Below are 24341 nucleotides of genomic sequence, written 5' to 3'. Positions count from 1 at the left end.
GACTAGACACTCGAGATGTTATTGACAATCTTCTTAGGTTCAATAACGAATCCACGGTCAACGGGGCAACTCTTTGTTAAACGTAGAATATATTTTGAAGCACAAGGTAACGTTTGCTGTGACGCTCGTTATATACTGTACGTAAAGACGAAGTGATACTCTCCGAGAAGATCGCAAGAATAAAAGACTGATGGAAACTGTCCTCTCCTTACGATCGCGTTCGTTTGTTGTATATTGGCCGGGGATACCAACAAAATTTCAACCGCCGTTGCTAGGCAGTTCCGCGTAGCGGCGACATTGTTTCTGCCCGGGGTTTGATTGTTCATACAACGTGTGTCCCACAATATTGGCACTTCTCTGTTAGGTAAAAACGTCCATTCTTTTTTTTTTATTATTATTGAAATTTTACAATTTGTCCAGTAGGACACTTGGTAAAATATTATAGCTTAGTGGTATAATAATATAACTATATAATGTGGATGACTATCCCCAGCGGGGTTCCATCTTCCAAGTTGTTTATTTCATTTCTATTGTAAGGTCTGCGGGGTGCTTCTTCTTCAGTCTTCTTTCTATTATGATTTTATTCGTTTCAGCAACCAGCTGGTTTGGGTGTGTACGTCCATCCCGTGACCGTGGCTACGTTCGGCGACCAGTTGTGTCACCTCGAGCCCAAGCCCACCGTCACAAATCTCGGGCGAACATAATCGGATTGAATCATAATTACTTCTAAGTTTTATTATTTAAGTACAGCTATAATAAATAGTCCAGACTAACGTATTGGGGATCTTCCCAAAAATTCCAAAAGAAAGGCCCCGATGTCCTTTCATCTCCGACATATATATATATAATATATATATTGTAGGATCTTTACTACAATTACTTTATTTACAATAAATAGATTAAGCAGATGTTGGTTAAACAGGAAACGATGGTTGTTTAACGTGAATTAATCACAATAACGTATTCTAATTAAGACAACTAGATAGTTAATTTGCAACTCTCGTAACCACGGATCCAACGCCCTCTCTCACGCGGACCACACTCTCTCGACAACGCAATTCGCACTCTCTGACTTCACAACTCACAATCTGTGGCGTCTCAACTCACACTGACTGTTAATTTGTCTTTGTCCCTTAGCAACCCCTTGTCTTTTGTCTTAGCCCCACGTCTTCTGTGTTACTCCCCACCACGCACGTGTTCCACAACCGCTCGTGGCCAGGGTCACGCAGACCTTTTTCGCGAAACTATTCGATTGAAAGACCGACGATGCATTGTTGGGCCTGTCGGCATTTCGGCTTTCTCGTGACATTGTTTATAGTTCGCTCGATATCTCTTAGGCCTTTCGTCTACGATACTACAATATATATATATACAGAATTAGTTGCATTACTTCAAAAAAGTATTTATTTTAGGTTTTGCTTTTTTATATGAGGTTCTATATATTTACATTATTTTAATATTTTATTGTAAAATATAAAGATACTTATATATATCTATGGTACAATCACATTTCCAATAATATTTATTTACTTTAATTTTATTGAGAAGTGATATTTAAGCTTAGGCATAAGAATAATACACATAATAAAGACTGTTTAACTTTAAAAAATTAAGAAAACGTTTTATTATTCAATGTTATATCTTTTTCAACATACATATGTACCTTAATCTGTTCCTCCATATAATTACCCTCTCAAATTTAAACATTTATCATAGTTCACAAGTTTTAAAACCCCCTTGCTGTAGTTGTTCACTGCCAGATCATTTAACACGATAAGTATTACGCGAATATTATATGTTTTGCCATTGAAACCGCAATAAACATTTAATTTTTGCACAATATCATGTTATATTTGCACACTTTTTCTCTAACAATATTATTTGAATCCACATTGTTGGAAACTTGTTCAGTTCATGGAAATTTTCTTACTTTAATCAGTAAGAAACATTTAGCAAGCGGTGGATCACCGATGACTATCTCAGCAGTCAACATATCAACCAATTGTTGACTGCTGACTGTTAAGCTGACTGTTAACTTTAAAGATCTTTGCATTGCGTTTCATTTATGAATTATCAAAGCATGATTTTTCCTTAGTATCAGCTTTCTCTGTACAATCCTCGGAGATACGGTAAATCAAAGTTGTTGGTTTTATAACGTGAAAGTTTTAAACCAAAATTGGAAAGAACTTTTTGTTCAGTATCGATTTGTAATCCTTTTCTCTTAATGTTGATAGCTGTCTGACGTGCTCTAAATTTATATATATTCTAGTCTCATTTTTCTTCTTTATTTCACTATCTACGCTTGAGATAAAGGAGAATACAAGATCCAAATATTGTTTCGTTTGTCCCAAGGAAATAATTATGTATAAAGCGAGATCAGGCGCCATTTTTTTTTTAAATAAATTTTGAAGATTCCTGAAAAAAGATCCGTTGCATTTTCTTGCGATAAATTACGATGTTACAAGCTGTTATTTCTTTGCCGTTAGCACCGTTTATGCGATGCACATTTATGGCATAGGACCGGAATATTGTGTTTTGCTTGATTAGTATGCCTATCTCTATATCTAACGTTTCTATATCTATATAGTTCTATATCTTAACGTTTGTTGACCATTATAAACCGGGGATTCGTTGAAGAAGAAGAATACATCCTGGTCAGTGTTAGATATGAAATTGCAAATTTTTGAATTCTTTTTTTCTCTTTCCATCAAAGTTTTTAGTGCCATAACGCAAGATTAGGCACGCCCCCACAAGGCATTTACACATTGATAGAACTAATTAACCAAATTTTATTAGATCCAAGCTCGTATTAAATATGAACTTGGCCAATAAAAATGGGCCAAAGTCATTGTATGAACCAAAGAGTCGCTAAAACGATAGACATCTTCCAAACTTTATATTTACATCGATCTTCAAAACGATTTTATAAAGCATTTCTGCGGTACAGCTTGTTTGTGCAACTTGTATGATTTGATTGTGCAGTTTGTGCAGTTGCGACATTTTGTACTTTATTTATCAAATGATAGTGCATTGAAAAATATTATGATGTCAGCACCTGGAACTTCTCAAGCAACGTGCACTTCATTATCCAGAAATGAGCTTGTAGAGTCTCCCAGAAATTGTCCCTCAACCAGTTTTAAAGACAAGAGTAACTGTTATGTAAAAAGGATATTGGCTGTCAAAGGAAACCACGCAATGTTTACGACATTTTGTAAGCGAAACAAATGTACTATAATAAATAAATTACAATAATTTTTGAAATAAAAATTGTTCGCGGTTAGAGGGAAGAATTGAATTTCTACTAAGTAAAATATATAATGAAAATTTTGGAAAATCATCGATTGATTTTACTAAAGTCAGTGAAAAACGATTCAAAAGAAGAAAGATTGAAGAACTATGTACGAGCAAGTATTTATTCCGGGGAACTCTCTTACGCTGTTCAAACGCAGTTCAAAAAACACCATAAATTAGATATTGTCAACGTTATAAAAGACGTAATTTGCCAGTCAGAATGTGTTGCTGAATATAAGAATGCACAGAGGAAAATTAGTCTCCCTATAAAGCTATACTCACGCAATAACGAAGGCAAAATTAACAAAACGTCAATATAATATTGTAAGAAATCTAGCGAAAATGCACAACAGTACCCGCATTATGGATCTTGAAATTTAAAATCATTATGGAAACTTGAAAGGACTGTTATGCCAAAAATATCATTATCACTGAAGCGTAACAAAACATATTGGATCACACAGTTCTGAGGATATTTCGATTTCAAGAGGAAATCAGTATCATGAACGCTAATAATTTAAATAATCTTAATTCAATAGTTAAATGGAGATGCGATGGAGCATTTGGAATAAGCGAGTTTGAGCGAGGATTTGTAAACTCCACTATTTGCGACTCAAGCATATTTGTTTCATTGCAGTTTAAAATCATCATATTAGAGTCATATTAACATTAAAGTCATATTAGATGCCCCAAATAATGTAGAACAAATCCTGTTATGGTAGAATTTCCAAACATCCTCGCCAAGATTTTGCAGGCGTATTCGAATTCATTATATACACGAGACAGCAAATGTGATGATACAAATGTGACAAGAGATACAAAAGATTGAAAATTAAGCAAAACTTTGAAGTTCGACCACAGTGAAAATTGAGGATACATAATGTACCACCAGTTACGCATTGCTGCATGTTTACGATGATCGATGGGAAGGTACGTAATACGATATCAAAAAATTCCGCGACATGTTGAAGATGTTACCTTTGCCGAGTGACCTGCAAGGACTTCGATAATATCGATTTGACCATGAAACAAAATATCGAGGACGAATCAAAATTGAGATTTGGAATATCGCCATTACCGAGCAGATAAAATGTTTCAAATGCTTACTGCATCAATCTTATAGCCAGCTAGTTCGAGGTAACACACCAAGAGGAAAGTAGCGGAGAATAAGTAAAAAATACAAAAATCTTTCGGAATTGAGATGAGTTTGCTTGTAGATAAATCTGAATCCAGGATTTGGTACAAGTGATGATGGAAATATTGCTCGCTGATTTTCATCTAATGCACCTAATCTTCATGATGAGCATCCATCTAATAAAAATAGATTTTTTTTCACACACACTGCTTAGAGACTGCGAAGGAATTTATGAAGCTATATGGGTGATATAACCTGCCAACGGCTGTACATAAAATATTGATTCATTTCTTCCAATTGGATAACTGGGAGAAGAAGCACAAGAAAAGCACAAGAAAACCGCAACGAAGATAAAGAAAACAATAGAAGATATTTTTCATAATTTGCTTGTATCCTTGGATCGATATAGCGTAAGCAGTATAAGAGGAATATAACCCACAAAGGCAAAAAATATCCCAAAAACGTCATTCAGTTTTTTGATATAATACTTGGTATCCTCAATTTGCCAAAATTTGCCAAAAATCATCCAAATTTGATTTTGCAGGAGGGGGATGAGAATGAGAACAAGAAGAAGAAGAATTAACATCATATAGTAAAGATTAAGAAACTATTAAATATACATCAGAATGTATTTTACATTTTTATACTTGTAGGTAATTATCAACGTTTCTATTTTTTATATTTTATCAAAATTATTTTTATACCTAATATTTAACATTAAAAAGTATATTATTATTGTTATTTTAGAATCATATCTGCAATTTATTCCAATAATCTATTTTAGATTTAAAGATACTACTTTCAACCAGGATTTCGACAAAATTTCTCACTGTGAGACGGGTCGACTAAAGGGCCGATTAGCAAGATATTTTAGTAAGTTGCTCAGTGTGTGAAGGCGAAAATATGGTTGACTAGGTTTGTCGACGGTCGACTAGTCGACTCGACCAATTCTAGACGACCGATTTAGTCGACCCGCCTGTAACCGCTCTTATGGAAAAGATGAAGATCGTTCGGAGCAAGGCCCGGATTATAGGGTGGATGATCTCACCCAAAACTACCCAACAGAGGTCGGTCTTTATTTACTGAATTATTTTCATATCTTCGTCTCCGTACCTCTTAATTTTTGTGCTTCCTGGCCTGATAAATTGTTTCTAAGGCTAATAGATATACGATATCTTATAAAAAAGAAGCAATTACTTGTTATCCCGTTATCTTTCTATTACTGTTTGAAATAATCAAATATTTGACAAACAAATTATTTTCAAATTATCAAATAAGGTTTTGGAATTTATTTTCAAATAAAAATTAATTTGCTTCTTAGATTTTAAACTTTTCAAAGACTAGATTATTTGTGATTCTTCAGTGTGTGATTCTTTCAATTTATTTGTTGTTTCATTTGATGCAATTATTTATCTTTTTTGTGTGTCATTTTCGCTTTAAATAGAAAAAGCACATCCTCGCGAAACATTTTAGAGGAAAAGTGGATATCATTTAAATAAAGTATTTGAAGAAATGGTTATTTCAGTAATATATCACTTTAAGTGGACCTTGTAGTCATTTTAATCTTGTAGTAGTATTGTATGAAAGAGAAAATAATTTTTTTCTCAATTGTTTCGTTATTTGATTGTTAAATGAAATAATTTTTCATTTTATGGAATTAAGAATTTGATATAAGAATCTAACATAGTGTAGAAAACTAGAAATAAGAATACAATTTTTATTTCGGATAATCGAAAACTCGTATAATACGGAAAGGTCTAATAGTGTTCATAAATCGTATAATAAAATCGTAAGAAACATTTTGATACTGTACTGTATATATTTTTAGATTTAGTTCATTATTTTATCGGCTGAAAATTTGATTAATTGTCTTCACAGTACCTGATGATTTACGCTTCCGAAAAAAATTTCGAAAAAAATGAAGTTACGATAAAGTTCAAAGCACCTCGGACAATATGGAATTTTGATTAAACGGGACTCCGAGAACCGAGACTCTACCGTAGTAATACATTTTTCATTCTATTTGTTTTTTGAATAAATATTCTCCGAAATAACTTCTATTTCGACTACGTCAACTGTGTCTACAGTAAAGATTTTCTCAGATTGCCCCACGTATACACAGCCTTGCACATTTATTATTCAAGCGTAATTGAAGTGGGGACCATTCAGTAAGTAAATAGTATTCTCCTGTAACAAACATTGGCTAATTTTGTTTGAAATAAAAATGAAGTAACAATAACTTGAAATAACGATGTTATTTCAACCAATTTCTTATTTTTATTTTAAGAGCAACTTATAAACTGTATGTGCAACTTGTGTAATTTTATTTTATATTAAGGACGAATAAATATACCAGTAATATTCTATTCTATATTAGCTAAATTTCAGATAAAAATACTTTTATTAATATCAATTTGAATTTTAAATGCTATATTTTGCAAATATGTATGTATGTATATATGTATTCTAATCGTGAACGATAGAACCACATTATTTAACAACCTAACGGCATTTATTCTCATGCCCGAATGTTGGAAAGAAATGGACTTGAAGATGGGAAGAGGAAAGAGAACGAAGGGCATGAATTACGAAGAGCATAAACGTAAGAGAATTCAGAACATCGGGTACAGAAGATCAACTTGGCAAAAGTCCTAGTACAGATAGGCAGAGTAGAGACAAGCACAATATGAAAGAATAATAAAAGAAAGATAAAATAGGAGGAACAGAGAATCAAGAGAGGAAAGCAGTGCAGAGTATCTAAAGAAGAAATACAGAGAAAGGGATCAAGCTATGATAGTGAGATTCAGATGCGGTAATGAGGAAAGAGTCAATAAATTCAGGGTAAAATCAGAGGAGAAGAACTGTAGATTACGTGGACCAGGAGAAGAGACAATGGAAAATTTTATTGAAGAGTGCGGATAAGTTGAAAGAGAAGAAGAATTAAGCAAAAGGATGCTCATGTGGGCACAAGAGGAACGAAAGAAATGGGTGAGGAAAATAGGAGAAAAAAGAAGGAAGTTCGCTGAAGTACCAAAAGTATTCGGAGCTTTTTTAATATTTCAAGTACAGCAACTATAATAATGAAATAAGTAAATTATAATAATATGTATATGAACCCCAACTCTGTAGACATAGCCATGTATCAACCCTTTTTCAAGACCGAACAGTAAAAAAATAAAGTTACCTATCCAACATTTATGCTCAAAATTGTTCTCATTTCAGTTATCCTTGAACATCTAATAAACGCATGAATCTGTATTGAAAATTAGGAGAGCATCTCAATTTTCAAGGAAACAAAGAATTCCGAGATTTTTACTGTATCTCAATAGTAATTGACGTATCATAAACGCACGGAGTCTCAATTTCTACGATTAGTTTTACACAGTGATACAATGGCTACAAAAGATATTTTCATTCCATTATATTTATTGTAGCGTTTACAGTAGCTCGCGAAAGCAATGGTACACTTGTCGACACATTTTATGAATATATTACGTGTATTATATGGAACATTTAAACATTTTATTAACGCTGTAACGACACTCAACTATCACGATTATAATGGTAAAATTTTGAACAATTTTGAGAATGTATGCAGAAGTTGCAAGATATTTAACACAAGTACATATAATAGTTTGCAGAGACCATAAAAATATTTAAATGAGCAATTATAAAAGAATCACAAAACACTATTTTTAACATTTATTATACGGTTAAGATGTCTGCTCATACTGTACATTAATTTTTTTGTTAAATATAAGTTTGCGCTATCTTGCAGCTTGTATTATATTGTCAGTTTGGGTTTCAATTTTGCACATATGCTCATGCTAGTTCAAAATATTTTATATGGTATGCATCATATAAAGGAAAAATTTTCTGTGGCAAGTGCAGCTAGAAATATTTTTGCGAGCCACTGCGCATACTAATCAATTAGGTCCAAGTATATTAAATTCGGTATCGCTCAATAGTATTTTCATATGAGTTAACAAATTTCATACTATGAAAATGAAATATGGAAACTGACAAAAACGCTTCACTGAAATATAAAGCTATGCGTAAATATTTTTTCTAGCCACTCTATATACAATAAGTATATATATCATGATACGCGTCCTAACACACAGATACTCGTGCGAGCAGAGTCCATCAGACTAATTCGTCACGCGGATACGTGTATCGTGATACGTGGATAATGATTGCACATTAGAATGAGGTGAGATACGATTCCCGTAACATATATGTAGTATCGCGACACTACATATTTATTTTCTGTACTCCAATAACTTACAATCAGAGGTAAACAATTTTCCGTATTTACGTAATTTAACGAATAATTATTTCAAAATAATGAGACAATGAATATGAGCCAAATATTTTATTCAACTATTTCCTTACGATTATATTGTACTTTCATTGTTTGCGATTAAAAAGTTTATACAAAATATAGTATCCAAAACCCAAAAATTATTCATTATTTTATCAATAATGTAAGGTATTATTTGAAAATGGTTAATCTGATTTTTATATAAAATACTATTTACTTTGCACACAAATTATTTCGAAAATAGAAATAATAAATTAGTTTACGTATCTGCTTATTCTCCACCTTCAAGCACGCTGAGGCTTGGCCAGGTTTAATTTACAAAAAGAAGACTTTTATTGCTTTATCTGTTTGAATATTAATTTCATTATTATCAATGTCTTGTCATTTTTGGCATAGCAGCATAACATTCTTATTCAGCATAGCAACCGCGATCACACAGTGTCAATTCAGACCACCCGTATTTTGTCACAAGAGCTCGATATTCATGATTAGTGTGGTAACTGCCCAACTCCAATCGATTGATTCCCTGACATAGCAACTGCCCAATACACCATATGTATAAAAGCGCCAAAGAAATCAATAGAGAGTTTCAGTTCAATCAGCATTCAATCAAGCGTGTAATTATTATCTCTTTGCGCTTTGCTATTCTGGAAATAAGTTACAAGTTACAAATTTTTAAGTTTTCATTTGTTTCTTAAAGGGATGGAACTTTGTAACAATGTTGTTCGTGTTTCAATATGTAACATGATATGAGTACAACAAACTTTATTATATTCGAACTATTATCTGTAATTAATAAAAAAAAAAAAATAACCTGCACATAAACATGACCTATACTTATTCTCAATAATCATATTATTCGTTCATGAATCTTTTCGTGTGTTTTTTCGCGAATCTACTTCACTTTTGGTTGGTGCGCAGAGTACATTGCAAGTAGCATAGGAATTAGGACTATTACTTACAGTTGACTTGAGAATGAACGCGTTAATAAGGATCTCGACTATTTTTTATCGTTTGATCCTCTTTAATTATTTTGAATCGCGTCAAGTGCCGGCGTTATTAGCGGTTGGTTTTGGCACAATTAGTTTTTGGACTATGAACGTGAGAGAGAATGACTGACATACAATTTTAGGAGGATTCTGAATTACTAGAAATCGCGTTGTGATAAACACTATACAACTACGAATAAATCGCGTTGCAGAGGTGTCGGTCGAAAATCGACTGGGAGTTTTTAAATCCCAATCGATATTTTCTCGAGTAAAGCAGCGTAAAATGCAGAAGAAGAAGAAAATGATAGCGTAACGTTAAATATATCTATAACTATTTCTTGGTATTTTTGGTAAGAGCCACTTCGGAGTTGATAAATATATAAAAAAAAGAAATTCATTATTATTATACTTTAAAGTTACTCGATAGTTTTAAAAATGATTTTGCACTATTGAATTCAGCTTTTAAAAATTAAAATAAGAAACAGATATTCCTCTAATGGCTCGTGTTTGAAAAAACTGCATTGGTTTATGCATTGAATTTCACGAATCAATTTTGACAACATATTGGTAAATTCAATGAAAGTTGTAATATTAAAAACTGCAATGCACAATAAATGTAATAATGAATTATAATTTGTAATATTACAAATATTACTAATACGGCACGATATAAAATCTTCTAGATCTTACTCTCAAGTGTTTCATTTTTGTCCATTGAGCGAAAAACAGTGGTGTCGCCAGGAACCAGGTTGTCAGTGACCATTGGATTCCTGAGAATATATGAGCTCTCACGTACGTGGTCATGGCAACCAGTGAGTTGTCAACGACCATGAAAGCGCGAGAAACTGGCCGCAGCGAGCAGTTGGTCGCTACGACCAATGAAGTACATTAAATCAAGTGCATGTGCCCACTAATACCTCCAAACAAGTTTATGGAGCTGTTTCTAAAGCAAAGTCCGGGTAATTATTCGCATAATTATTGTCAAACTATCAGAGCCGGCTCAAATATCGTGGCAGCCGATTCATGGGCTATGCTGTATAATATAAAACATTTTATCAGTCTCGTAGATTCCATTCTTATAAACCATGTATATATATGGTTTATAAAAAGACATATACGTAATAATATACATTAACGATTAATTCTTAATTTTAATTCTATTATTAATATTAATATTGTTGCATGGGCGCTGCTCTTCTTCCATACCTTTTGTCTGTTTAAACTAATAATAAGCTATTTTAAAGTAAACGATATGGTGCGGTACAAATCAAAACACGTTCGCATATGTTAACAATAAGTTATGATATACAGAGTGTCACATCTAAGTCAACTCCTACTAAGATTTTCGGAACTATTCGTGATATTGAAAGATGTTTCCAACAAAAATTAAATGCATTTAAGGGGGACGTAAATTGATGTCACTAGCTTTTAGTCAGCTTAGTATAAATCAGAAAGGATTTAATTTAATGGAATCGTCTACTTAGTGCAAATTTAATCATTCAATTATCGGGAAATTCATTGTCAACTTTAATTTATTCAGTTTGTATCATTCAAGAAAATCTCATTACCAAACTCAATCAAGGTACTTGGATCAAGGCAGTCCAATCTCGAATCAATTTCTAGAACTTAGTCCCTGGTTATCTACAACAATCCGGGGATGATCGGAATATTCTATTTTGACCATCCGCTCCTCGGCAAAGGTGCTCATACTAATTATGAAACGAGGTCGAAAGTGTTGACTTATTCGTTGTCCCGTTCTTGTTAAACTCCTCTCTTGGGGAGAAAGAATCAATATCCAGTTTGGATATTTATTTTAGTGATCTATGAATTTGTATTTCGCGTGTACTTTCACCCGTTCGTTTGTCCTCCGACTTTTGCCGCTGGAATCTACATTCGCGAACTGGCTCCAGCGTTATCTTGCAACATGGTACAATCGAGCAGATCCTACGTGAAGACGTATGTCGAAAATAGAGAATAAGCTTTTATCAGTTGAGTCACTATCTTCGAAGAAAACCGACTTTTGTTCGGTATATGTGAATTTGACGAGTTATCGATTGGTTATAAGTAAACCGCCAGCACAAAGTTATTCTATGTACTCTATGTGCGAAAATAAGTAAAAAGTGTAGAATAATATTTTTCCTTTTAAGATCACGTTTTCAAGAAAACAAGGTTTAGTTAAGAATTGGCTCGGTACACGTGTACGTTGATCAATTTTTAAATTTCATTTTCTCAGAAACGAAACATTCTACGACAGAAGATTATTCTATATTTCTAACTTATTTTTACACATAAAATAATCTGCTATCGATTATTCGCTCGGAGCGTTTTCGATTTGTTTTATCATGTGAAATTACTTTCTTGCCAATTGTATCAATCGACACACACGATATACATTCTGTATATTTATACTAAATATATTATAATTTTTATATACAGGGTGGTTGATAACTGGCGGTACAAGCGGAAAGGTGGTGATTCTACGCGAAAAAAGAAGTCGAAAATATAGAATAAAAACCACTTTTTAATTTTTTTTTACTTTTTCTATCGAGACAACGATCTTCAGTGAGATCCGTTATAACGTACTGCACGCGTACCGAGCGAAAATTCAAAGTCGATTTTCTCGAAAACAAAGTCTCAAACGAAAAATTTTTATTCTATATTTTCGACTTCTTTTTGCGCGTAGAATCACCCCCTTTCCGCTTGTACCACCAGTTACCAATCACTCTGTATATTTTCAGATTCGTTCCAAAGCAATACAATCACTATAGTCGACTGCCATAACAATGCCAATGAAATTTCAAAATGTTTTGTACGACACACGCAGTATGTTACATACAAGTATAGTGTTTGAGTACTTTGGTGGGTCTGTGTATACCGTAACATTTTATATTTCAAAAATTCCATTATATTTAGTTATCTCGGCAGTACTGCATTTAATTGAAAGCATATTGTCAGTGATAGTATGGTATATGACCTTGCAGCTAGTGTAGAAGGGTTAATTTGAGCCCTGTAGGTTCTACTGTATTTCATATGACGTTCAATATTTGCCTACACCTTTGTAACAAAGAGTTTCTAACGAAATTTCATATAAAATTCGTTTTTAGATTATGTTTTCAAGGTAGTTGATCGGCATAAATTGGAAACACCTTGTGTATAGAATACACTCTCATTATAGTTACTCCCATTAATATTTGGACACCTTTTATAATAGAACTTTCCGAAAATTGAACGAAACGACTTGATTCTTTTTAAGAAGCTACGTAGAAGGATTAATTTACTAGGTGGCGTGTGAGAAACATTTTGAAAAGATTGCAATTGGTCAGAATCGTGAAAGAAGCGAGGATCGAAAGAGTTATGGAACTTTTTAATGAGTTCTACTTAAAACATGGGAAGTGCAATTTTTTTAGAACACGTTCTCACATTATAACTTTCGAAAGAAAGTTCTCGAAAATAAAAATTTTAGTTTGAATAGAACTCATAAAGTATAAAAATAAAAACTTTTCTATAACAGGAACAGATATTTTGTACATCAATATTAAAAGAGTTCTCAATTATTGTAGCAAATACTAAATAGTATTTAATGAATAGTACTACTACTAATATTAAATAATTATTACAGTTAAATCGATATTCTGAATATGTTGTTTATTTGTCTTTGAAATGATCAGTTATGAAGGTAAGGACACATATTACTGAATACACATATGATATTTATGTGTGTATATTATTCTACATATTAAATTGTAGAATTGCTACGTATCTCAGTTAATTTAAATTATAAAAAAAAGTTATTTAGATATTATTCTTGATAAATTTTCCTTTCAATATGTCTTACGAAACAATTAATTATGTATGGTTTTCATACTTTTTGATCAATAAACGTAAGAACAATATGACATTATATTGTTAAATAAAATTACCACTTGATACGTTTATTTATTCTGTGAAACCTTTTTTAATATACGTTCTAAAATAACATATTTCCATGGAGCATTTATTATAGAAATTCTAAAATATCTGTTCCACAAGAACACCTTTGAAGAAAGTTCCTAAAGGTAACATTCCTTTCCATAACAATCCCAAAGGAATAAATATTTTTTTAAACGAAACATATAAGTTCGAGCAGAAATTTAAAAAAAACCGAGGACATCTGTTTATTTCGATCCCTGGAAAAGAGTAAAAGTTACTTTCTGTAACCTTTTTATCTCGGTCCGTAATAAAAATTTAATCTTTTAAAGACTTATGCCAGTCATATGCTGAAAATTTCGTCGAAATTGGTTATGTTTGCTATGATAATACAAATGATAAAAACTGTAATAACAATCATTTTCCCATACGTTTTACAACATTATATATTGTATTATATTATGTACATAATTATTATAATTGAAAGCCAGAATTAATTTTGATATGTACTGCACAACTAATTTACAATATTATATATTATAATATAATATCTCGACTTCATTACATTATGATGAAATTAATTTTATGGTGATGTACGTGTTACATAAAACGTATGGAAAAATGACAGTTATTACAATTTGATCGTTTGCACTGTCATAGCAACGTTAACTAATTTCGATGAAATTTCCAACATATGACTAACATAAACCTTCAAAATGTGCTTAAACTTTCATTACACACTCAGATTAAAAAGTTGCAGAAGGTGAACTTTAATCTTTTCCTATATATACTATATAATATATAATATTATGTACATAATATCAGAAGAGAGTCGTGCAGCATCGACCAAAATTAATCCTAGCTCTTTCTATCAAATATTAGCGCTTTATTTAAATGAACAAATGAATATAACAGTTCTATGTAACATATTTCGGATCGTACGGTAGTTCGGTTAAACGTACAGGTTGATATTTTGAGTGTCAAAAGCTATTTTCTAGAGCTGATATTTGGTTTTTCAACAAAGTAAATGATCTTTTTGTATTATGTATACTATATATAGTCTATTAAGTGTAATTTCCAGTTCTGCAATTTTTTTATATACCAGACGTCCAGTAGCGATCAAACTGATTAGTCGTCGACTAGTACAGATCAAATTTTTTTATCTGTAAGTTCAATTTGTCGGCAACTGAAATTAAGTTAGAAAATGTTCATTTAATCTATCCTCTACCTTTTCCCACAAAGAAACATCTGAAATTCCAAAGCAGAAGAAGAGAAAATGGACACAGGAGAGCACGAATGCGGCTTTGAAGCTACTCCTTGAAAATAAAATGTCTCAGAGACAGGCCTGAGGCATTCCAATGTTCCAAAAACGACGAAATGAAGGCCGGGCATACGTCGATTGTACAGGCCAAGATAATATTAATTATTTTCTGTGCGATATATGTAAAAATAAAATTTGAATGAAAAAGTGTATTATAACATTGAAATCCTTTTTTTACATTATTAATCATTTACACCGAATTAGCTACTAATTAAATAGTTGATCGGTGCAGGATAACAACTTTTTATTGTTACTAATTACGGCATTTTTATCCTTGCAAATTATCAATTGTTATTATTGAATTTCACAAAAGTGATTTCTCTCCTTTTATTAAGTTTCATTTGTACTGCGAACTCATTTCTTAAATTTCGATGTTTACTGCCACTGGGCCAATATATTATTAGGTTGTCTGAAAAGTTTCTTTCGTTTTATGAGCGAAATAATAGGCGCACCACGTTTATTGTTTTATGTTATTTTGTCGAATTACGTACGATCCATTTTGTTCTGTTGAGATAAACATCGCGACATTTCACGGACTTGGTTTCACGTTTCTATGAAGGTGCACTGTTGCAAAAAACACGTTTGCGAAAGAAAGACACTTTTCGGACAACCTAATATAATAAAAAGACTTGGAGCGGTCGGTACTGCACGATTTTCCCCTATAATATCACCTTCCGGACTGGAGACGCCTTTCGGATGTCTTTCATGTCTTTCGACTGTTGGTGACGGGAGACGTGTATCCGCGTCTTACATACTTTACGCGCTATCCTATGAAAATGTTAACTATTGTTAAATAAAACAGTGAAAAGAACAATGGATGCTATAAACGAAATGTTATGAATGTGTTTTTACATTACATGCTTGAATAGTACGAAACCGTTATCAATATATCAGATATAATATTGGTCAGTCAGAAAGTTCGTTCCGCTTTTTAAAGAATTTAATAAAATAATACCGAGTACCTCTCTATCCTGGGAATTGTTTCCGAGCATATCTCGCTAAATAACGCTACCAGAAGTATATTTAAATATACTCTTACACTATACACTTGTTAAAAGCTGGTCAGAAAGTTCGTTGCAATTTTTAAGGAATTTGGTCGACATAAAAATCATATTGGAAAGTTCTTCGCCGAAAAACCTGAGGTTCTGGAAGGATGGAATATTCAAATTGCGTGAAAGATGAAGAAAGGTTGTAGAATCGAAATGTAAATCGGAACAAACTTTCCGAGCGACCTTTCGAATTTTTTCAACTCAGAGTTTAAGCTTGTTAGAGCATACGGTCCTTAAAGTGATATTATAGAAATTATATATAATTATATGTCATGTTTAATTTATTGTCATAATTAATATTCTACATAATATCGAGCATAGAAGCTTCGTAACTGCAGGTTAAATTAACAATCAATGCAGGAAATACACAAAGCTCAAGGCGACAATTCTACATGGAATAATTACAATAATTATAGACTATAGTAGATCGTCGGATCCAAAAAGAAAAGAATAGACCTTTATACGAGGTCTGTCTGGAATGTAACGAGTATCAAATAATTATGTTTCTTTGTGTTACCTGGCGCAGATGGCCATTCAAGGTAACCTATGTTGCATAGAATATATGAAAGAACTCTCCTTAGATGTGTTTCGATCTTCACCAGATCTACATGAGTATTTTTGTGTGTCTTCTTCCCAATACTTCGTCGTGAATATCACGATAATATACCAAGCCATTCACCCATAACTCTGAGAAAGTTTCCAATTAAAAGATTCATTGCAGTCCTTCCACACCCACTCTAACCTCGTCTTGGCATTTTGCGACTACTTTTTGTCCCCCAAATTAAAAACTAAATTAAGAGGTCGCCATTTTGGTTCCGTGGAAAACGTCCAAAAATCTATGACGTAAGTGCTGCACATGACAACCGGGGAAGAATGCTACGAAAAATGGCAGAGAATCGAGTGTGTCCTCAAGGAACATACTTTGAAGGAGATAACATAATTTTGTGAATATTTTCAATAAATATTATTTTATGAAATAATTCTCACCACCTTCCAAACAGACGTCGTGCATCAGAATAAGATTAAAATTTCTGGAAAAAAGAAGGAAGGCAATTTGATTCTCGTAAAAAAGTGATTTTTTTTTAAATGTCTCGCACATTTTTGATATCTTTTGTTATTTACGATTTATAAACAATTACATAGAGGACAGACTCGAACTAATTAGGTAGATCTAATGAATAGCTGTGCAAAGTTTTATCAAAATCAGCGTGTATCTGTCATCGGCGTTCCCTTGTGAGTGAAAAGACGTTGAAATAAATTTTATCTGATATAAGGTCAAAATTCGATATAAATGAAGGATAAGTAAAAAAGAAATTACTAAAGGCTAATATTAAACAATTTTTCGTATATCGCAGTAAAGTTTAAGCAAACAAATAATTTTGGAAGATCTTAGAAAGACTAGGTAAAAATTTTGATATAAATCGTACGAAGCAAACGAAAAGAAGATTTTTTATATATGTAAATTGAACGTTACATGTGTGCTAAGGAAAAACTGTTTAGTAATTTATCAAACATATTTCAATGCGTCGATACTATATTTCAAACCCATCAAAAGAAATATTCTCTATTCCAAATAGTTGCCTGTCGTAACAGTTAAAAAACTCCATTAATTATGCTTTTACGCCTAACAATTTCTTTCTATTTTTAGCTAGTATACTTTATATCACAATATTCTTTTTTAGTCATAATGTAACATTGAAATAAAAAGGTCAATAAAATTTTACATATCGTGTTGTTTCCCTGTGATCTTCATATTCATCCAAGTCAAGATGAAAAGCTAATAATCTTTTTACTAATCCTCGGAGATCAATGTACTCTTTAAATAAAGTAAAAAGTAACAAAGTAAATAAAATACTCGTAGTGCAAACTTTTACTAAAAATTTTACGAATTTATTGTTCGTATAATATTATGCTCCCAGGGAGATTTTGTTCGCACTGTAATAAAGTACGACTGTCATGATTAGATCGCGAATATTTAAAATCAATCTGACTCGAACTAATTAGGTAGATCTAATGAATAGCTGTGCAAAGTTTTATCAAAATCAGCGTGTATCTGTCATCGGCGTTCCCTTGTGAGTGAAAAGACGTTGAAATAAATTTTATCTGATATAAGGTCAAAATTCGATATAAATGAAGGATAAGTAAAAAAGAAATTACTAAAGGCTAATATTAAACAATTTTTCGTATATCGCAGTAAAGTTTAAGCAAACAAATAATTTTGGAAGATCTTAGAAAGACTAGGTAAAAATTTTGATATAAATCGTACGAAGCAAACGAAAAGAAGATTTTTTATATATGTAAATTGAACGTTACATGTGTGCTAAGGAAAAACTGTTTAGTAATTTATCAAACATATTTCAATGCGTCGATACTATATTTCAAACCCATCAAAAGAAATATTCTCTATTCCAAATAGTTGCCTGTCGTAACAGTTAAAAAACTCCATTAATTATGCTTTTACGCCTAACAATTTCTTTCTATTTTTAGCTAGTATACTTTATATCACAATATTCTTTTTTAGTCATAATGTAACATTGAAATAAAAAGGTCAATAAAATTTTACATATCGTGTTGTTTCCCTGTGATCTTCATATTCATCCAAGTCAAGATGAAAAGCTAATAATCTTTTTACTAATCCTCGGAGATCAATGTACTCTTTAAATAAAGTAAAAAGTAACAAAGTAAATAAAATACTCGTAGTGCAAACTTTTACTAAAAATTTTACGAATTTATTGTTCGTATAATATTATGCTCCCAGGGAGATTTTGTTCGCACTGTAATAAAGTACGACTGTCATGATTAGATCGCGAATATTTAAAATCAATCTGAAAAATATACAGGGTGGTTGGTAACTGGTGGTATAAGCGGAAAGGGGGCGAAAAAAGAAGTCGAAAATATAGAATAAACATTTTTTTTTCTTTTTTTTTAATTTTTCCATCGAGACAACGATCTACAGTGAGATCCGTTATAATGAGACGTGATAAAGTGCACGCGTACCGAGCGAAAATTCAAAGTCGATTTTCTCGAAAACAAAGCCTCAAACGAAAAATTTTTATTCTATATTTTCGACTTCTTTTCTCGCGTAGAATTACACCCTTTCCGCTTGTACCACCAGTTACCAACCACCCTGTATACATATAGGAGCTACAAAATTTAGTGCAAATGTTTATTACAAAATTAGTACACGGTATGAATAGTCATCTTAAACATATAGTAAGTGTTAAAAATGGTTTTACACGGTATTGATGCTTATTAATATAACGAATAATTTACCGTTTAAATCCCACGAAATATGTACTTGCACTAAGTACGCTGTAGCTTCTATGTACATTCATTCTTAGATTTATTTCAAACTTTATCATGTTAGTCATAATAGTCGGTACTCGCTACAGTGCTAATGAAATTTTTAAACATTTCATATAATACACATAATATAGCGGCTCACGAAAATATTCAAACAGCCTTAGAAACTTTTTATCTACATATTATATAAAACATTTTGAAATTTTATTAGTACTGTAACGAGATACGACTATCATGATTACATTGGCAAAAGTTAAGACGAATTTGGAGATGTATATAGAAGTTACAGAATATTCATTGGAATTATATTGGCAAAAATCACCAAAGATTAAATTAATAAGTCACAATATTTGTGGGAACATCTTTAACATTAATTGTGCATATAATTAGCATCAATTAGCAAAACGTTTAGCTTTTCACTAAGTGTTTACAATATGTTCACAATATATCTTTACAATAAACATTTTGCAACTTTTACATTTTCCAATCGGTTTCAAATTTTGCTATTGTAATCGCGATAGTCGTGTTCCATTACAGTGTTAACGAAACCTCAAAAAGTTTTGTGTACTTCGCTTAATATACTCATAAAAATTTTCTATGGTAAGTCGTAGAATAATTTCTTGAATCGCTGTATATCCGTAAAAGGTTTGTATAAATGTTTCAATATTTTTGTCTACTGCAAGTAACATCAAAAGTCTGCAGGTACTTTGTTGTTCTGAGAGCGTTGCATGTAAATGGAATTTCAATTTTTTCCTTTATCACCCACAAATCGTTTAGTCTGTTTGAAATAAAAGACTTTCGAACTGACTGTCTGGCTTGCTCATCTCTGCGAGTGTACTCGATTCAGGAAGTAGCTACAAAATGTCAACGAGCCTGCTTTATCGATAGATCTCTCCTGCCGTCAGCAACAACAAGTAGCTATCGCCTCACACAATAAAATCGATAGCACACAACTTCTACGGACGACGAATAGTGGCGCGTTGAAGCTTATATAAATCAAGTAATCTCTCTTCAAAGTGTTATATGTACGCCACAAACTAACACGCATTTTATATTTATGTATATTGTGACGACTCCTTCCGTTTATCTTTAAACATTAATAAGAAATGGTGCCATACTTCCTCTAAACAAACGTGTACGATGCAAAGCAAGTATGAGAAGACTTTCAGAATGTTGAAGCTTTAATGACCGGGAGCGTCTTAAGACGTCTATTGTAAATTGAACGTTATTAACCGGCGATGTGTTTAGACGTTATTAGAAGCTGGTGTAATCAAAATCACCGTATGATATTTTCAAAGCGTTACTTCGATAATCTATTCATTATTTACATTCTATTTCGTTACATTTATTTTACTTTTCACATTTTGCCTCTTTGCAAAGGGAATTTTCTGGCGCATGAGGGTATTCTGGTGAGAGACCCATCAACTTGCCAAGTTAACTAAATTATATGACTTAAACTAAATTATAAACAGAGGAAACTAAAGTAATTATAACAAGCCGCGCAACAGTAACAATCAACTATACTGTAATGTACGTAACTTGGAAAAATATAGGAAAGTTGTTGGAACTGTAGAAGTTTCGCTTTGTCCCTTCAACCATTCAAGGCTATTGTAGTCACGAAAAGATATGCTGTAAAAAAACAAAGGTCTACCTACAAAGGAAAAGGAAATAAGATAAAACTCGTAAACCGAAGACAGACTAATAGAAAATGCGCAGCTTTAGAAAACTTCGGGTGGTCGTATGTCACAACCCATCCAGAACAGAAATAACGGAGACTCGCGTCACTTTAAAAATGGAGCATCGCGAATTTTTTAGTGAATAAGAATTGTCCCATGAATTTTATGCAGATATTTTGTCTGATTGTCCGCTCGATATATGCGCTAGAGATTCAGAAGATGATAGTTTTTCAGAACGTAGCTGTGGTTCAGACGATGGCAAATACCATCAAGAAGATGGAAAACTTTTCGAAAATCGCTGGCTACAGGTGTTTGTCTAGGAACTAATACACCGATCGTTAGTGTTTTAACGCGAATAATAATCACAAACAAAATTTAATATACACAAAGGGAAAAACATTGACTAGTATTTGATATACAAATAAATCACATCAAATTTACCTTAACCTTCTTTAGGTTAGATTAGAAAAATTACAGTTTGTGAAAAATTATTTTTATAGCCACCCAAAGACCCAGTTTTGGGTTTCACTTTAGACTCTGAAATAATTATACAGAACATTTTAATTGCTTTCCCTAACGTTTTAAAAATTTTACTTAAGGATGCTGTTCGCGTATTTTCATCTAATGTTTAATCTGTCAAAACATTTAGATTTATTTCATTCTTTATTAAAATCGCTAAAAACACAAACACTTTGATTTATTCTACTGATTCGATGTTATACTTGAAGTAGATACATACCGTTGATTAAAGATTAAACTATTATACAGAATCTAATTAATTAGTATGTAATTCTACAATAAACACGATACGCATACAGTAACCACTGTATATTTCTAAAAGTTGCGAAAATTATTTACAAGAATTTCAGAACATTGTAATTATATGTTGGCAGCTATTGAATTCTTTAGTTTAAACCTCACTAAAAAAATTTGAAGTGTGTTAAAATTGAAAGAAGAGTGAAAGGGAACATAAGTGGTCAATTTCATTGAAATCGATACACTATGCAACAAAATGATAGCCCACTCAACATCTTTTCCTGATTTCGTAAAAGACGAAAGTTTTTGGTTTACGAGAGTTGTGGAAAGAAATACAGACGCAAACTAAAATCGATGAGGCAAAATAATAGCACACTTGAAACCTTTATGTGTAATGTAATTTCACTTGTAGCGGCACATGAGTCAGAGGAAGATGCGAATCCAGAGCAACTCATGTTGTTATTTTGCCTCGGGACATTGACACCGCCTTGACCCACGAAACCTAACGATAAATAAACTCCGGGCAAAACAATGTCGCCGCTACGTGCAACCGTCGAACAAAGGCGAATTTGAATTTTCCAACTCTCCCCCGACCAGCATAAATAAGCGGACGCGACCGCAAGAAAATGAGTTACTGTCAGTTGTCAATTAGTTATCAACCAGTTATCAACGAATTATCAGCGATTTAATTAACGAGTCATTAGTGATTCTATTTTACGACTTATACACTGTACGAGTGTCTCAGCGAATATAGCCTGTATACTAATTTATTATATTAAACATATTCGACGATTTCAACAACAAGCAATAACATTTAATAAATCTCACGATCAAACATCCTACACAAGTCCTCTACACACTTATACGTAATATAACTGGTGCTACTTCCCGAGATATACACAGTAGTATTTTTCAAACTTTGGCTTGAGTTTATATCAAATTTTGCTCAGGCAATAAATAAAAAACATAATTACAATTTCTATGAAATTTCATAATGCGTTATTGATTTATATTTTTGAAAATATAATTAAAAAAAATAAGACTTACCTGCCAAACGTTATAAAAGGTACTATAATTTGAATCTTTTTATATTTTTTTCAATTGTTTATTTCGTAAGTGGTATAAGTACATCTTTGGATGTTTTGAAATTGAGAAAACGTTAAGTTTACGTATACTTTAGTGTTATCTTTTCATCTGCAAACAATTTATAATTAAAATTTTAAAATATTTATCTGTTTTAATCAATTGAAATTTCATTAATTAATAATATTGCATAATCACTTATTTTGAAAGTGATGTAGATACATTTCCTGTAATTTGAGTCGGGTTACTGATAACGAATGTAATGTTATCCTCTCTATTAAATATAATATTGCATGTGCGGCTATGAACAAGTTGTTTAAATCCCTCTCAATAATATACTCATAAATTATTGTTACTGTAGTATCGTAAATATAATAATAACCAGTTTATTAATAATAAATGGATTAAACAGAAAACAATGGTTATTTAACATGAACTAATCGTAACAACGTATTATAATTAATTAACAACTCTCGTCAACACAGATTCAACTTTCTCTCAACAACGCTAACAACACTATCTCGACAACGCAATCCACACTCTCTGGCTTCTCAACTCATACTGCCGTTAATTCGTTTATGTCTCTTAGCAATCCTTTGTCTTTTGTCTGATATCTTTTGTTTAAGCCCCATCATGCACACGCTCAGCAACCGCTCGTTTACAATTCGCACGACACCCCCTTAGGCCCCTCGTCCACGATACTATTATACATTACGTTTAAAGTACATTATTACAATTATTAGTAATAATATTAATATTATTAGATTAATAGTAGGTTTACATTAATATCGGATTGTTATAAAAGTGTAAACTTAAGATTGAAGACTTATTTATTTCACACTTTAACGCGAAACTAAACTTTGCAGTAAATTTTATATACCTCAGATTCTTGATCTTGATGAAAAGAATTACGTTAAAATTGTTACAATATTACAATATTTGCGCGTTACAATAATTGAAATATATATGTACGATGTGATAAAATATGATGCAGTTGTGGCGTAACATACCTTCCGTGTATCATGTGTATTTCAAAACACTTGCTGATAACAATCCAAAAAGAAATAACGCACCTAATATATACTGAAATAATATATCGAAATGAAATAGTAGTATATTGTTTTCTCTGTTCTTATTTATAAAGGAAAGTGGATTAAAATATAAAACATAAGCTTTAAATAATTCAAATTTAATAAATTGTATAATTTATAATTGTGAAATTGATACAAATCCATTCATGATCTTGAAAAAAGACATTGGTCTAATTGATTCTTAAAAAATACTATTGTATAACGAATTCACATCTACTCAAACCCATAACGACATAGACAAATCAAGTAGATTCTATTAGGATTTTTTAATCGGTGCAAACACTTCAATACCTCAAATCAAACTAAAATAGACCTATATCATTTTCTAGATAAACAGTCCATATCATGTACATTTCGTGCAATTTTGCGCTTCCAAATTTCCTATAAATGCATAAAGATCCGCAATCTGGTTATTAA

The 24341-nt window shown here is 32.0% G+C and overlaps 1 long non-coding RNA gene across 1 annotated transcript; it reads left to right on the top strand.

The window, feature by feature from the left end:
- The first annotated feature begins 4273 nt into the window (after positions 1–4273).
- LOC112213555 lies at positions 4274–7406 on the top strand. Its single transcript, XR_002947449.2, has 3 exons — positions 4274–5079; positions 5174–5493; positions 7201–7406. It is a non-coding gene; the product is annotated as an uncharacterized LOC112213555 (long non-coding RNA).
- Positions 7407–24341: the final 16935 nt, after the last annotated feature.

This window comes from Bombus impatiens, unplaced genomic scaffold (assembly GCF_000188095.3).
Source record: "Bombus impatiens unplaced genomic scaffold, BIMP_2.2 scf_0043, whole genome shotgun sequence".
Lineage (NCBI taxonomy): Eukaryota > Metazoa > Arthropoda > Insecta > Hymenoptera > Apidae > Bombus > Bombus impatiens.
Note: the sequence above shows the minus strand (reverse complement) of the source record. Positions and strands in the feature narration are given on the sequence as shown.